The following is a 15,513-nucleotide window of genomic DNA, read 5'->3' on the forward strand; positions in this document are numbered from 1 at the left end:
TCAGGAATTACATTTCCATCGTGTTCCTCAAATTATATACAACCTATTCTAGTACATCTAAAGAACAATAAAGCTGGTCTGGTTGATTGCCAGAGATTTTCTTATCTAAGATTGAACCTGACATCTCAAGTACTTGGTTGACTTTAGACACATGCCAAGACAGAGCTGTAGGAGTCATGAATTTGTAAATACCACTGGTTTTAAGTCATTGTGCCATCTTTGCCTTCTTGAAGTCCCTTAAGGTTTCCTTGAAGGATGACCACCATTTTGAAGGGATTCCAACAATAAATAGTGTCTTTATCCAGAAAAGCAAGGACCACACATCCACTTGCACAAAGGCTTCTTTTGGGGGGGGGGTTGCAGACACAGTGTAGACAAATATACACGGGTGTGTATTTCTAAGTTGTACAGAAACAGAACTTTGCTTTTAGCAATTTGTTTTGAATAAAGATGTGATCTCCTTGATATTTACCAACTTTTCATGACATAACATTAACTGACAACCATCTAATGTCTCCTTGGCCCAAGAGCATACTTTTTCTGTGATAATTTCAAAGACTACTATGTATCTTGATTCAAATTCGGCAAGTGAGTGTTTAAGGTTTATTTTCCCACCAGATCATGTTTGATGACTAGAGAAAACTTTTTTTCAAACTGTCTATTTGGGTACAGAGAAAATTCATTACCAATATATTCCTGGGTGTAAATGTTGTCTAATAAAAGTTGGGCAAAATGTTTACTTCCATTAACTGCTTTATATTTCTTTAGTTCTGGTTATGAGCACTTCTCATAAGCTGTTTTCTGCTAAAAGGAAAAATGCCTTGGAATGTTAAGTCTTCCTCTACTTTTGAGTGAGGCATGCGCTGTTGGCTCCTGTCTGTAATCCTAGCTACTCAGGAGTTGAGATCTAAGGATCACAGTTCAAAATCAGCCTGGGCAGTAAAGTCCATGAAACTCATCTCCAATTAACTGCCAGGAAATCAGAAGTCGTGCTAGCTCAAAGTGGTACAGCACTAGCTTTGAGCACAAAACCTCAGGGACAGTATCGAGGCCCCAAGTTCAAGCCATAGGCCTGGCACCCCAAAAAAAGTATTAGATGAATATTTGGAGAAAGGGGGCACTAAGTCTTGAAGCTTGGATCTCAAATGCTAGTTGTTTTCATCTAGATCTGATTTGAGGTTACATGAACTTGAAATTAAATTTAGGATTCTCTTTGCAGCCTCTAGATCTTCTATTTGAAGGGAATAAAATTTTTCCCTTAGCACTGAATAAATAAAAGGTATGCTAGGGGCTAGAAGTGTGTCCTAGTGCTAAGAGTACTTGCCTAGCATGCATGAAGCCCTGGGTTCGATTCCTCAGTACCACATACACAGAAAATTCCAGAAATGGTGCTGTGGCTCAAGTGAGAGCACTAGCCTTGAGCAAAAGTGCTCAAGGACAGTGCCAAGGAACTGAGTTCAAGCGCTAGGACTGGCAAGGGGGAAGACACAGTACTATGGTTTGAACTCAGGGCCTCACACATTCTAGGCTGGCTCCACCACTGAGCCATGCCTCCAGCCTTGTTTTTGTACCTGTTACTTTTAGGGTAAATTCTCACTTCCCATCCAGGTGCATGGCTAGACTGTGTGATCTGCCTACTTTATGATTGTGATGTCACTGCATCCAGTTCCATAGACATGGGAACTTATGGACTTTTCTGTCCAGACCAACCTGGAACCATAGTTGTCCTGGTGTCATCCTCCTACATAGTTTGGGACAACAGGTGCATGTTACTGCACCCAGCTCTGGGTTTAGACCATTTTCACAAACTTTCCTGCAAGGCTAGCCTCCAATCTCAATCCTCCTGCTCTCAGCCTCTCCAGTACCTAGGATAACAGGCATGAATCACTGGCAATCAACCACTGCCTAGACTTTTCCAAAAAAAATATTTTATACCTTTTCCCAATACTGGAATGGTTGTGTCACAGGGGATTAACAAGGCAGATGAAGTGTCACAGAGAATTACCAAGGCAAATGAATAGAGAAGTTTCCTGTTCTGTGGCACCGCCATGAAAAAGAGGTTAATGTTTCTCTACAGGGCTCAAAATTATTTCTGAACCACAGAGATCTCAAAAAGTTTGGAATGAGCATGGCAAGGAGAAATGGGAAGTATTAAAAGGTCAAAATGTTATTCAAGCCATTTAGTTTTTATTAAAACTATTCTAGACCTTAATGGCACCAATGGAGAAAAAAGTGGTTTCTGTCCTCTGGGCCTTCAACCAACTAAGGGAAAATGTGCAAAAAGAACATCATTAAAATTTATTGGGCACTTACTGTTGCCTTCATGTACTGGTAATAAATACATTGTGTGTACTATTTAATTATCAAAATAGTTCTCTATGACTTGAACTGCATTCTTACCTTGACATCTCCCCAACTCACATGCTCTCTCCTTCCATATTAAAGCATTATATGTGTGAGAACCATTCCCAACCTTACTAAATTACTGTATCTAGGTTTGGCATCTATTTTCCAAGGAAATCATTTCATATTACAAATAATTTCAAACTTGTGTCCAGACAAGCTGGAGAATGCTTTTCCCAACAAGGAAAAGTCCAGAACCAGACAGATTTACTGCTGAATCCCATTAGGACTTTAAAGAGTATTTCAAACTCATGCCGGAAGCGTCGCCTAGTGGTAGTGTGCTTGCCTAGCATGCACAAAGTCCTGGGTTCAATTCCCCAGAACCACACACACAGAAAAAGCCAGAAGTGGCGCTGTGGCTCAAGTGGCAGAGTGCTAGCCTTGAGCAAAAAGGGTCCAAGGACAGTATCCAGGCCCTGAGTTCCAGCCCCAGGAGTGGCAAACAATAACAAAAAGAATATTTCAAAGTCATTCCATGAAGCCATTATGAGCTAGACACCAAAGCAAGACAGTAGACAGGAAAGGTATTCAACAATGTACGTGATGAAAATAGATGAATAAGTTCTCAATAAACTTCCAAACCCAATTCACAAATATTAAAAAGAAACAAAGAGAAAAATCCATACAATGCAACCAAGTTTGTTTCATTCTAGAGATGTAAGGATGCTCAACACATGGAAATCAATAATGTAACACACAGCTAGAATCAAGAATTTTTTTTGTTTGTTTGTTTTTTGCCAGTCCTGGGCTTGAGCTCAGGGCCTGAGCGCTGTCCTTGGACTTTCTCAAGGCTAGAGCTCTACCACTTGAGCCTCAGCACCACTTCTGGCTTTTTTGTATGTATGTGGTACCAAGGAATCGAACCCGGGTCTTTGTGCAATCTAGGCAAGCACTTTAACCACTAGGCCAAACTCCCGGCCCAGAATCAAGAATTTTTTTAAATCATATGGTTAGAGCAGGGGATAGAGAGACAGAGATGTGACAAAATTCAACATCCTTTCCTGATTAAAGGACTGAAGGAACCAGATATGAAATGATCACACTCTGGCATCATAAAGGCTATGTATAATAAACCCGCAGGCCAACACCATACTGAATGGTGAGAAGCAAGACGCATTTGCTCTAAAATTGAAAATATATCACACAGGGGCTTTTGCCTGTAATCCTAGTTGCTCAGGAGGCTAAGATTCGAGGATTATGGTTCAAAGCCAGGCAGCAAAGTCTGTGAGATGCTGATGTCCAATTAACCACACACACACACACACGCACGCACGCACGCACACACACACACACGCACACACGCGACACACGGCCAGAAGTGGAACTGTAGCTTAAGTGGTATAGTGCCAACCTTGAGAATAAAAGTTCAGGGACAACATGGAGGCCTTAAATTCAGACACCACACACACACACACACACACACACACACACACACACACACACACACACACACACGTGTACGCTCACACAAAAAGGAATGAGACAAGAGTATCCACTCTTACTCAAAGTAGCACTTGAGATTTTATCCAGATAATTAAGGCAAGGAACAAGAAAAAAGAATGCAAATAGGAAATCAAATTATATGTGTTGAAGGTAAAACAATCCTATAATTAAAACACCCTTCAGACTCCATCAGATTTGTAGAACAAATTGAGAAAAGTTCAAGACACAAAATCAAACATAGAAAACTAGGTTTCTAAATATCTATAAAAACTTGCTAAGAGGGGTTGGGAGTTTGGCCTAGTGGTAGAGTGCTTGCCTAGCATGCACAAAGACCTGGGTTCGATTCCCAGGTACCACATACATAGAAAAAAGAGCCAGAAGTGGTGCTGAGGCTTCAAGGACAGTGCTCATGCCTTGAGTTCAAGCCCAAGACTGGCAAAAAAAATAAAAATAAAAAAACTTGCTAAGAGAGAAACCAGAAGAATATTCCATTCACAATAGCTTTGAAAATACTAGCAAATCCTTCAAAAATAACCAGCAAAATCACAGGGCTGGAGGTGTATCTCCAGTGATATAGCATCAACCAAGCAAGCAAGTTCAACAAGCACCGAGTCCTGAGTTCAAACTGCAGTACCACCAAAAATAAATAAGCCTGGGGTAGATGTACAATAGAGTATTATTCAACCATAAAGAACAAATTATGCCCTGTTCAAGAGAATAGGCAGAAAAATAACCCAGGTTCCGAAAGACAAATATCATACTTCTATTGTGGAATCTAAGATGGATTAAAAAAAACAGGGAAAAAATTTGAGAAGCAAAAGTGAATCGAGAAAAGAGGAGGAAAATAGTAAATGACAGGATCAAAGTATTTAATAATGAAGCCAGGTCTGGTGGCACACGTCTGTGCTCACAGCCTATTCAAGAGACAGAGGCAAGAAGATCAAGCGATTACTATAAGTCCTAGCAAAGGTCGTGGTAAGACTTTGTCTCGAAAAACAACAATAAAAGAGACGAGTGGCATAATTCAAGTGGAAGAGAGCTTGCCTAGCATGCCCAAGACCCTGAGTACAATCTTCAATGCCACATAAAATGTATCACTGAGATTATGAAAATGTCCCAAGTAAGCACATTATTCTACACCCTGAAATAAGCTTGTAAAAAAAAGAACCATGAGGTGACCAGGATCGAGGTACATTCTATACTTGTCTAGAAATGTCAAAATGGAACTATTTTGTACAACTAAATTATCTTAAGATATTTTTTAAAGAACCAGAAAAACCAGAACCTTGATGAGAAAAGACAAAGCTAACACCAACACTGAGATGGGTTTTGATCTGTAATCCTAGCTACGTGGAAGGCTGGGAGTGGGGGATCATGGACTGGAGTCCATCTCAGGATGAAACGTCCAAACAACGCCATCTCAACAGAAGTAGCTGAATACAATGGCACACAACTCGTCTCAGTTCCAAAGTCTAAAGTAGGAGGATCACAGCCTGGGCAGGTAAACAGCTGGACAGGAAACAAGACCATCTCCAAACACAACCAGCTCAAGAGAAAGAGGCATGGTTCAGTAGTAGAGCACCTGCCTACCAACTGTAAAGGCTTCTAAGTCTAAACCCCAGGGATGCCCAGAAAAATGCTCTGCATACACTGATTAAACTTGACAGCGAGGCCTCAGTGACTCACGCTGTCATCTTAACTAAGGAGGCTGCTATCTGAAGATCACATCTCAAAGCCAGCCTCGGCAGGAAAGTCCATGAGACTCTTATCTCAGTTAACCACCAAAAAAGCCAGAAGTAGAGCTGTGGCTCAAGAGGTAGAGCATTGGCCTTGATCACAAAAGGTCAGGAACAACACTCAGGCAAGGAGTTCAAGCCCCAGGATTGACCAAAAAAAAAAAAATCACCATCCTTCATTCCCATTAGCACCCATCCTGGCTGCTCCTTAACTATACGGCATGCAAAGACTGTATCTACTTAAAATGATTCAAAGAATAGTTTGCATTAGAACAGAGGTTTCTTAGATGGTTCTGATGTAGGACATTTGCTTACACCTTGAAAATACTGGCCTAGATAACCTGAGGTTAGAAGATCCATCTTCAGCCTGCTATCTGCCTCTCCGTCTGCAACATGACCTTGAGCGGGTCATTCACCTTGGTGTGTTATGAGAATCGCCAGGCACAGCTTTCTTTTTCTCCCTCCAACCCCAGCTCCAAAATACAGGTATTCTGCACTTGCAGAAGCCAAGTTTTGCAGCAGCTTCCACATTGTTCTTCTTAGACCCAAACTGTCCACCTGGGGAGTGGAGAAGCTGGCCTGGGCACGTGCGCCAGTACACCACACTCACCCTCTCACCACCCCCCATGTGCTCCCCATCGGAATACCATCCTCACCCTCCCAGCACCCCACTGGTATCATGGTAAAATTGTTTTGTTTTTTCGTCAGTCCTGGGGCTTGAACTCAGGGCCTGCACACTGCCCTTGGGCTTTTTCCTGAAGGCTAGCCTATCACTTGAGCCACAGCACTACTTCCAGCTTTGCTATGTATGTGGTACTGAGGACTCGAACCCAGGTCTTCGTGCATGCTAAGCAAGCACTCTACCACTAAGCCAAACTCCTGGCCCCATTTTGGCTATTTTCTTTGTGTACCTGTACTAGGGCCCTGGATATGGACCTTAGCTTTTCTGCTCAAAACTAATACTCTACTACTTGGGGAAAAATAATTGACTAAGTATAGGGTGTAGAAGAGGAGGCAACAAAGAAAACCAAACATACATGACAACTCTGTAAGAACGCCACTTCAAAATTGATATGTCAAGAAAATTGAAAGTCAAAAAAATTAGCAGAAACAGAGGGAGGGTTATGATATAACCACTGAAGTTTTAATCCACCAAGAACCCTCCAGGGGTATTGGAAAACAACAACATTAAGAGAGGCAAAGCACAAAATAACCGAGCTGAGAGTAAGACAGACCCACAATTTTCACTGGAGGTGTTCACATTACATGCCACAACTGATAGAAGCAGCCAGCAACCAGCGTAATCAACACACACAGCAGAATACAAGTTTTCTCTCAGCTGCCCACAGAACATGTAACAAGATGACTCCTACTTGAGACTATCAAACATCACCATTAAAACAAATGAAATTATTCCCAATCATAATAGAATCAGAATAGGGATAACCAACAAAGATAATAGCAGAATCTCAAAATACCCAGAAGCCAAAATACACCCCCTCTAAATAATGCCAGAGTCCATTAGGAAATTAAGACTTTTTTAGCCACAGAACTAGAGAAAAAGATAATGGATCAAAAGAGAATGCTTATGCTAAAGAAAGAGTACAGGTAGGTGCCTGTAATCCTAACTACCCAGGAGGCTGAGCTCTGAGGATCACAGTTCAAAGCCAGCCTGGGCAGAAAAAAATGTATGCAACACGTTTCTCCAAATTACTACCAGAAAACTGAAGTGGTTCTGTAGCTCCAAGTGGTAGAATGCTAGCCTTGAGGGTAGGGGAAACCTCAGACAGTGCTCAGGTGCTGATTTCAAGCAGTACCAGAACAAGAAAAAAAAAAAAGATCAGAAATTGTCAGTTGTGGTGGTCGTTCATGTTCGCAGTCCAAGCTATACAAGAGGAATAGATTTGAGACATGTGATCCAAAGCCAACCCAGGTTAAAAAAAGAGAAGTGCGGTGGGAGTGCAAATCTGTTCAACCACTATGGAAAGCAGTATGGCAGTTCCTCAAAAGACTAAACGTAGAGCTCCCCTATGACCCAGCAATTCCGCTACTGGGCATTTACCCAACCGTCCAGAAACAGGACATACTAAATCCACTAGCACAACGATGTTCATTGCAGCACTATTTACCATAGCAAAGATATGGAACCAATCCAGATGCCCCTCAGTTGATGAGTGGATCAACAAGATGTGGTATTTGTACACAATGGAATTCTATGCTGCCATCAGAAAGAACGTCATTGCCCCATTTGTAAGGAAATGGAAAGACTTAGAAAAAATCATATTAAGTGAAGTAAGCCAGACTCAAAGGAACATAGGCTCAATGGTTTCCCTCATTTGTCATAATCAGTAGAAACCTTGGGCTCTCCTAGCAGAGATTCACAATAGAGCAAATACATAAGGCCATATAGGATGATGCTAAATGAAACAACCTCCAGGATATAGAAACAAAAGCCATATAATGAGTGATGGTTGGCCTTAACGTACTATGTTATCTCTCATCTCTTTTGCTGTCCCTTGGTTATCTCATATTGTTACAGTATTTCACCTTGTTATCTGATATATTGTATATATGCATATTTGGTTATTTGAAATCAGATAGCAAAGGGGGGAAAACAAGATGAGGGGTGGGGGAGGGAAATGGCTTTGAGCTGAAGAGCTCAGGGACAACATCCAGGCCAAGGAGTAGAGTGGCAGCCTTGAGCTGAAGAGCTCAGGGACATTGCCAGGCCCAGAGTCCAAGCCCCATGACCAACAACATCAAAAACCTAAAGCCTAATGGCTCAGGGGGTAGAGTGCCTGCCTAGCAAGTTCAAGAACACCTCCCCTGCCCCCCCCCCAAAAAAAAGTAGAGCTCACAAACTAATAAGCTAAGTATCTAGCTCAAGGAACTAGAAAAACAAAATAAATGCAAAGCCCAGAATAAAGAGAAAAAAGGAAGATCAGAGCAGAAATGTATAAAACTAAATATAGAACAGTCAACATTAAAGAAAATCAATGCAGTCACTGAACCTTTAGCAAGAAACAGCATATGTGCACAAGCACAGAACATTACAGATCCATCACCATTACAAGATCACAAGCCATTTTTACACTCATAAATTTAACAAAATGAAGTAATTCCTCCAATACCATCAATTACTAATATTCCAGACAAGATGAAAACAGAAGTAGCTCAAAGTATCAAATACTATATTTGATTTATCTTTTTATATTAGCAATATATACATATATATATCAAAATATCAAAACCTCAAACTCTCCCAGGCCTTAATGATTTCGCCAGCATACCAGTTTAATACAATTATCCATAGAACACGTCTCTTCTAAAACAAAATAAAAGTAGGGACCAAACACTTCTAAATCGTTTTATGAGACCAGTATTCCCCTAATATAAATGGTAAACAAAGACAAAAAATTTACAAGCCAGACACACGTGGCTTAGGCCTGTAATCCTAGCTACTCGGGAGGCTGAGAATTGAGGATCACAGTAGGAAGCCAGCCCAGGGCAGGGCAGGGGAGTCCATGAGACTCATCTCCAATTAATCACAGAAAAAGCTGGGTGTGGTGCTGTGGCTCAAGTGGTACAGTGCTAGCCTTGAACGAAAGTAGCTCAGAGACAGTGCCCAGATCCTGAATTCAAGCCCCAGCACCAGCAGAAGGATAGAAGGAAGGTAGTTAGGAAAGAACGTACAAATCAAGTCTCATGCAATTATATATCACAATAAAAAAATAGGAAATTTAATCTCATAATCAAGAAGAATTTCTCCAGGCATACAGTACACGGCCTTTCTCAAATCACAGAGCAAGCACAAAGGAGAAAAACAATGCCAGGAAGGAAGATAGACTGTCAGGAGCAAAGCCCTGTGGGAACTTTGGGAGCACTTGCTAGTACAGGCTGTGTGTTGAGGCTAGCAGCAAAACAAAAAGAGAACTTGTCCTCTGTGTGCAGCGAGAGAGAATTAACCTGGTATATGTTGCCTCCAGGTTTGGTAAGAACATTTAAAATAATACTGGGCCTTAGTGGCCCACACCTGGAGATCTTAGACGTTCATTCAGGAGGCTAAGAATTGAGGATCAAGGTTCGAAGCCAAGCTGCGCAGAAAAGTCTGTGATACTGTTATCTTCAATAAACTGCCTCAGAAAAAGCTGGAAATGGAACTTTGGAGAGCATTAGCCTTTAGCAAAAGAATCAGTGCAGGGGGAAAAATATTTAAAATATTATGTAGATAGAACTATCTGATGTGACCTGAGAAATCAACAGGCCAGGCTCAAAGGACCTGAGAGGCCACATCTGGGGCAAGTTCTGCAATCAGGAAGTGGCCCACATTCATCCTTGGCATTTGCTGACCTGAGAAACTGCCGTTCAGTGCTTCCTTACAGCCCAACCCTGGCTATGCCAAGACCACACTGGGGTCTGGAGACTGGCTCCAAAAAGACATTCCTCAACTGCCAAATGCACTTAACTGACAACCAGTACCTGCAGAGCTTTCGCTTCTCCTCTTCCTAGGTGCCAGCACAGTGCTGCTCACTTCTCTGACCTCCACGAGGCATTCCATCCAGGCCTAGCTACAAATGCTATGTGTTTACAACCAGAGCTGGGGTGGTGTCACGCCTGCGATCCACCAGTGCCTGGCTAACCTGAGCTGGCTACGCAGAGAAGACTAAGATCTGGGGATGGTGATTCAAAACTAATCTGGGCAGGAAAGTCCTTGAGACTCTTATCTCCAATTAACCACCTAAAGACCTGAAGTGGAACTGTAGCTCAATGTCATAGAATGCTAGCCTTGAGCAAAGAATAAACCTCAGGCCACCAAGTTCAAGCCCCACAACTGAAAGTTGTGAAGGTAGAAGTCTCCACTTTCTCACTGGCCTTTCTGGAGTACAACAGCTGGCTGAAAGGGCAGGAACCATAGAAGAAAGGGTGACTTTGAGGTGCTATGTAAGATGGTGGCTGAACCCCTAAACTGGAAAAGCCTTCCATGTCCTAAGATACTCACTCTTGTGTCCAGAGTGATCTGGCAAGGCTCTCCCATTCACCCCTGCCTGTGTGTGCCTGAGCAGCCTATATCAAAAGGTTTCTGGGATGGACCAGGAGTGTGGCCTAGTGGCAGAGTGTTTGCCTAGTATACATGAAGCCCTGGGTTTCATTTCTTGGTACCACATACATAGAAAAATCCAGAAGTGGTGCTGTGGCTCAAGTGGTAGAGTGCTAGCCTTGAGAAAGTTCAAGGACAATGCCCAGGCCCTGAGTTCAAGCCCCAGGACTGGTTTAAAACAACAACAAAAAAGTTTCTGGGACTCTTAACTGTAAGACAAATGAAGGCCCAGGTTGCCTATCTGTGATGGCACAGTGCAGAATGGTAGCTTGCTCTTAACTTTCTTAAGCCAGTTCTTAAGTTTCTCTGTGACTTCCACGGAGCTTTCAGGGCAGGCAATTAGGCAAGCACGGAGAAACGCTACATCCGTCTGTGCCCACAGGGACTTGTAAGATGGGAGAGAAGAGAATCAGAGACAAGCAAGAGTGCAGAGAAGCTGGTTCCACTGTGGCCACAAGGGCCTGCTTCCCACTTCTGACACCTCACTCATCCCGGAGGATAAAGGTTTGTGGTTCTGTACCCGCCGTTCTCTCTTTCCTCAGGCCTACCAAGCGCAGTCATCAGTTATGTCCCTCAGCTGAACATAATAATAGCATAATAAAGGAGGAAGGAACTTCGATGCCAGAAGTTTCTAGAAAACAAATGGCACTCGAAGTAGACCATAATGGTTGGAAAAACTGGACATGGGGAGAGGAAATGGACAGGAAATCAGAACATGAAGAAGGGCACCACGCTGGGAAACGGCAAGTGTGGTGAGTTCAGCCAGCGGCCAGGAGAAATGGTGGAGAATGGAAAACAATCAAGTGGAGGAGATTAAGAAAATGGATTGGGTCACATAATGGTAGTTTCTCCTACATGAAACCAAGAAAGTGGCCCTTCATTTTGAGGACAAGACAAAGGGGGCGCATTTGAGGTGATTCGGTGAGAAGATGCAGAGTACAGGGTTTCAGGGCTCTTAGAAAAGGGCTTGGGTAGGAATTTGCTTTTGAGGAGAGGAATGATTCTATGTGAACACATTTGAAGCAGAGCATAAATAAAGCAAGCCAGAGCAGGGAGAGAGGAGAGACGGGATCAGGAAAGGATGGCCCGTGACACTGAAGGCTGCAGGAGAGAAGTCACACGGGCCAGCCTTTCACTCGTCCACCTGGAGCAAAGCCAGTCAACAGTAAACCTTCACTCTCACCCCACCAGGTCAGAGCTGTGGCTAAGGAAGAACTCAGAATTCCCACACCTCAGGCAGGGCCGGCATCTCAGCACATTTCTAAGGCTGTAGCAAGATATTTTAAGCAAAAGGTAACTGATAAGAACAGAAATGCATTTGCTCACCGTTCTGAAGTCTTGGGGAGTTCCTGCTCAAGGCACTGGCTTCCAGGGAGACTCCTCTCCCTGTGTAGTCCTGCGAAAGGGGAAAAACAAGCACTGCTCCTCAAGCCCTTTTACAAACGCCCTACTCAAGCTCTGCACCGAGGCGGAGTCTGGTGACTCAGCTTCAAGGCCCCACCTGTTGATAATATGAGACTCGCCCAGGTCTTCAGCACGGACCCTATCACTCCTAGCCTAGCATTCATGTGAATCACAGCACCGGGGCGGGGGGGAGTCAAACGGCCTAGCCCCACTACATTCCTCCCGTTCACTATGGGCTTGGAGGGCCAGGGCCCGAAAAGACCCAGGCCTGATGGCTCTCGGGGGATTTCTGTGGCCATTGCCATTTTCTTCCGGGGGTCAACTGTGTTTTCTACTCTCCAGGTGCCATGACTTGCAGCTCACTGGACTGGACTGGCTGATAGGCCATGAGGACTCATCAATCCAGGAATGCTTCCTGCTGTGTCAATGCTCCCAGCCCACCCTAATCCACCACTAACCTGCTTGCTCCTTATCCCTTAGGCTTCACTAGCGTCAGAAAGAGAGAGCAGAAGCCTGGGTGCTACTGGCTCACACCTGAAATCCTAGCAACTCCAAGAAGCTGAGATCTAAGGATTTTGGTTCAAAGCCAGCCCTGGCAAAAAAAAAAAAAAAAAAAAAAAAAAAAAAATCCATGAGACTCTTTATCTCCACTTAACCACCAGAAAACCAGAAGTGGTGATGCAGCTCAAAGCATTAGCTTTGAGTGAAAGAGCTCAGGAACAGCACTGCAACTGAAAGAGGGAGGGGGCGAGGACAGTGGGGAGGGGGAGGAGGGAGGAGAGAAGGGGGAGAGGGGGAGGAGGGACAGGGAGAGGGACAGAATATGTAGAAATAATATTTAATATCTACTCAGCACTTGTAACCGGGTACTGTGCTAGGCCACACCTACCATACTTGTCTTAAAAAAATACATGGAATTATTGTTCCTATTAAATAGATGAGAAATCCAATGTTCAGAATCTCACACACATTCTTGTGGTCGTTCAATTCAAAGCCTGGATTTGACCAAGGTCAATATGACCCCAGAAAAAAGGTTTTGACTGAGGTCAAAATGACTCTAGAAAAAGGTTATCTGCAGCATCAAGAACTTAAACAACATAAACACCTATGAAAGTGCATATTTGGAATTATTCCCACATAGCCTGGCACTGATGGCTCATGTCTATTATCCTAGCTACTCAGGAAGGTGAGATCTAAGGATCCTGGTTCAAAGCTAGCCCAGGCTGGAAAGTCTGTAAGACTTTTGTGGAGCTGTGGTTCAAGAAGCAGAGCCCCATAAATGGTAGAGTGCTAGTCTTGAGAAAGCCCAAGGACAGTGCCCAGGCCTTGAGTTCAAGCCCCAGGACTGGCAAAAAAGAAAAAAAAAAGATGATTAAAGTATATTATACGCCTGTATTAAAAAATCACGATGAAACCTGATACTTTTATAATATATGCTAAATAAAATAACATTGCCTTCTAAAAATTATCATTTTGGAAGATAAAATATTGCCCCATTTTGTCTAATCTTTTCTTAAGAAAAAGCACAGCCTTAGAACATAAACATTAAAGTGGTATTATTCCAAGATTTAAAAAAAAAAAAGGTAGAACACCAGCCTTGAGAAAAAGAAAAAAGCTCAGGGACAGTGTGGGCCCCTGACTTCAAGTCCCAGGACTGGTACACACGCACATGCATGCATGTGCATACACACATAGATGAAGAAAAAATTATTTCCACACAAACCGTGGCAGAATCAGCTATACTCCACCTCATAGCGCCTCCGTATCCTCCTTTGGGCTCACTTTATATGAATGCCTAGAGATCTGTATCATTTATTATGTCCCAGTGACAATATCTTGTCTACTAGTCTGAAGTGAATATGGATCCTTCCAGATATTTTTAAACTTTTAGCATGCCAAATGATATAGTTTTTAAGTCATGTGAAGAGTTTCATATAAAATATATATTCATTTTAACTTCCTTTTTTTCTACATTTAACATATGTGAGACTTATCCTTGTTGATCTAGTTTATTTAGGAACAATAGTTCATTTGTGAAAAGACTGCACTGATGGGTGTTTAGGTCTTTTCTGATTTAAATTGTGCATCCTAGTACTTTGTTCTACAGGTCATGAGAAAGAACTTATGTAAGGTAGATCTCTAGAAGTGACATTTCTCAGCTGTAGAGGATGGGCGTATCCCATCTACAGTGGGAATGGATAAACCTGCTTTCTACTCATCATCAGTCATAAAGGTTTATTCTAAACCTTAGTCAGTTACCAGGGGCTGATAGCTCATGCCTGTAATCGTGGATACACAGAAGGCTGAGATCTAAGGACCATGGTTCAAAGCCAACCTGGGCAGATAAGTCTGAGAGACTCTTCTTTTCCATTAACCAGCAAAAATCTGGGAGTGGAGGTATGGCTCTAATGATGGAGTGCTATCTGAGAATGAAAAGGCTGAGTAAGAGTAGAAGGTACTGAGTTCAAGCCCCAGTACTGGCATAAGAGAAAAAGAAAGAAGGAGGGAGAGAAGGAGGGAGTGAGAGAGAGGGAGAGGGAAAGAAAGAGAGAGGTTCTCAAAATCTAAGATGCTTCCTATATGTTCTTCTATTTCTGGCCCTCCTAAATGTCTTCCTTTCCCTCTACAGGTCAATTCCACTGATTAAATTTTTTTTTAATTAAGGAAAAAAATATTCTGGGACCTGAGAATGATGACATAATCCTGACATAATAAAAGTAGCATAGATAGAAATAAAATGACCAATATTCATGCTGCTCCCTAAGAGGGCAGAATGCTCCTTTACACAGATAAATGGTGCCTCTTTTCTTTGTCTTATTTGACTAACAAAGTCCTTTGCCTTCTTCATATGTTGTCAAGTACGGAAACATTGAAGGCCCGAGCCCATTGCCAGTCCCCTGGCCCTGGGGCGATCTCCCCAGCCAGGAACCTTGCTCTAGCTCTCTTCCTCTGCAATGTTCTAGACCCTGCCATGCAGTCTTCTGAAAGAACACTGTGAACACACTTCAGAACACTGCCGGCCACGCTCAAGAGCTCAGGACCGCACACAATCACTGAGAGCTCCCATCCTTAACAGCAACCAGCACAGTGAACAAATGCTTGCTAAATCCACCTCACCATCAACTGCAGAATTCATGACCCCTTCCTCTCTCTCTTCCCAAGTAAGTGCTAAGAGCTCAGACTCCAAAATGGTTAGTGAGAGGAAGAGGAGAAGGGGAGATTTGAGTTGCATCAAAGATGGCTCCAAGAAAGTAATACAGCTCATTTCAACACTGGTAACACAATCAAGTGCAGATGCCATGGGAATTTGCCATTTTCCTTTATCTTTGTCTCCTCTGAGCCCATCGATTAAGACAAAGAAAAGTTAACTTCATCTCACTCATTTGGACAATTTTATTAAATGATCATAGTTACTGAGCCATGGAAAGT

General features: G+C 42.8%; 1 long non-coding RNA gene across 4 annotated transcripts in view; it reads right to left on the reverse strand.

Annotated features, from left to right (window-relative positions):
• The window catches only part of LOC150045598 (uncharacterized), a 31,481-nt gene extending 19,391 nt beyond the window's left edge, over positions 1–12,090 (reverse strand). For all 4 annotated transcript variants that reach the window (XR_016532823.1, XR_016532820.1, XR_016532822.1 and 1 more), the window contains exon 1: positions 12,007–12,090. This is a non-coding gene — a long non-coding RNA (uncharacterized LOC150045598). The remainder of the gene's footprint in view (positions 1–12,006) is intronic.
• Between the last annotated feature and the right edge of the window lie 3,423 nt (positions 12,091–15,513).

This window comes from Megascapheus bottae, chromosome 27 (genome assembly GCF_031878675.1).
Source record: "Megascapheus bottae isolate mThoBot1 chromosome 27, mThoBot2.hap1, whole genome shotgun sequence".
NCBI classification, from domain to species: Eukaryota; Metazoa; Chordata; class Mammalia; order Rodentia; family Geomyidae; genus Megascapheus; species Megascapheus bottae.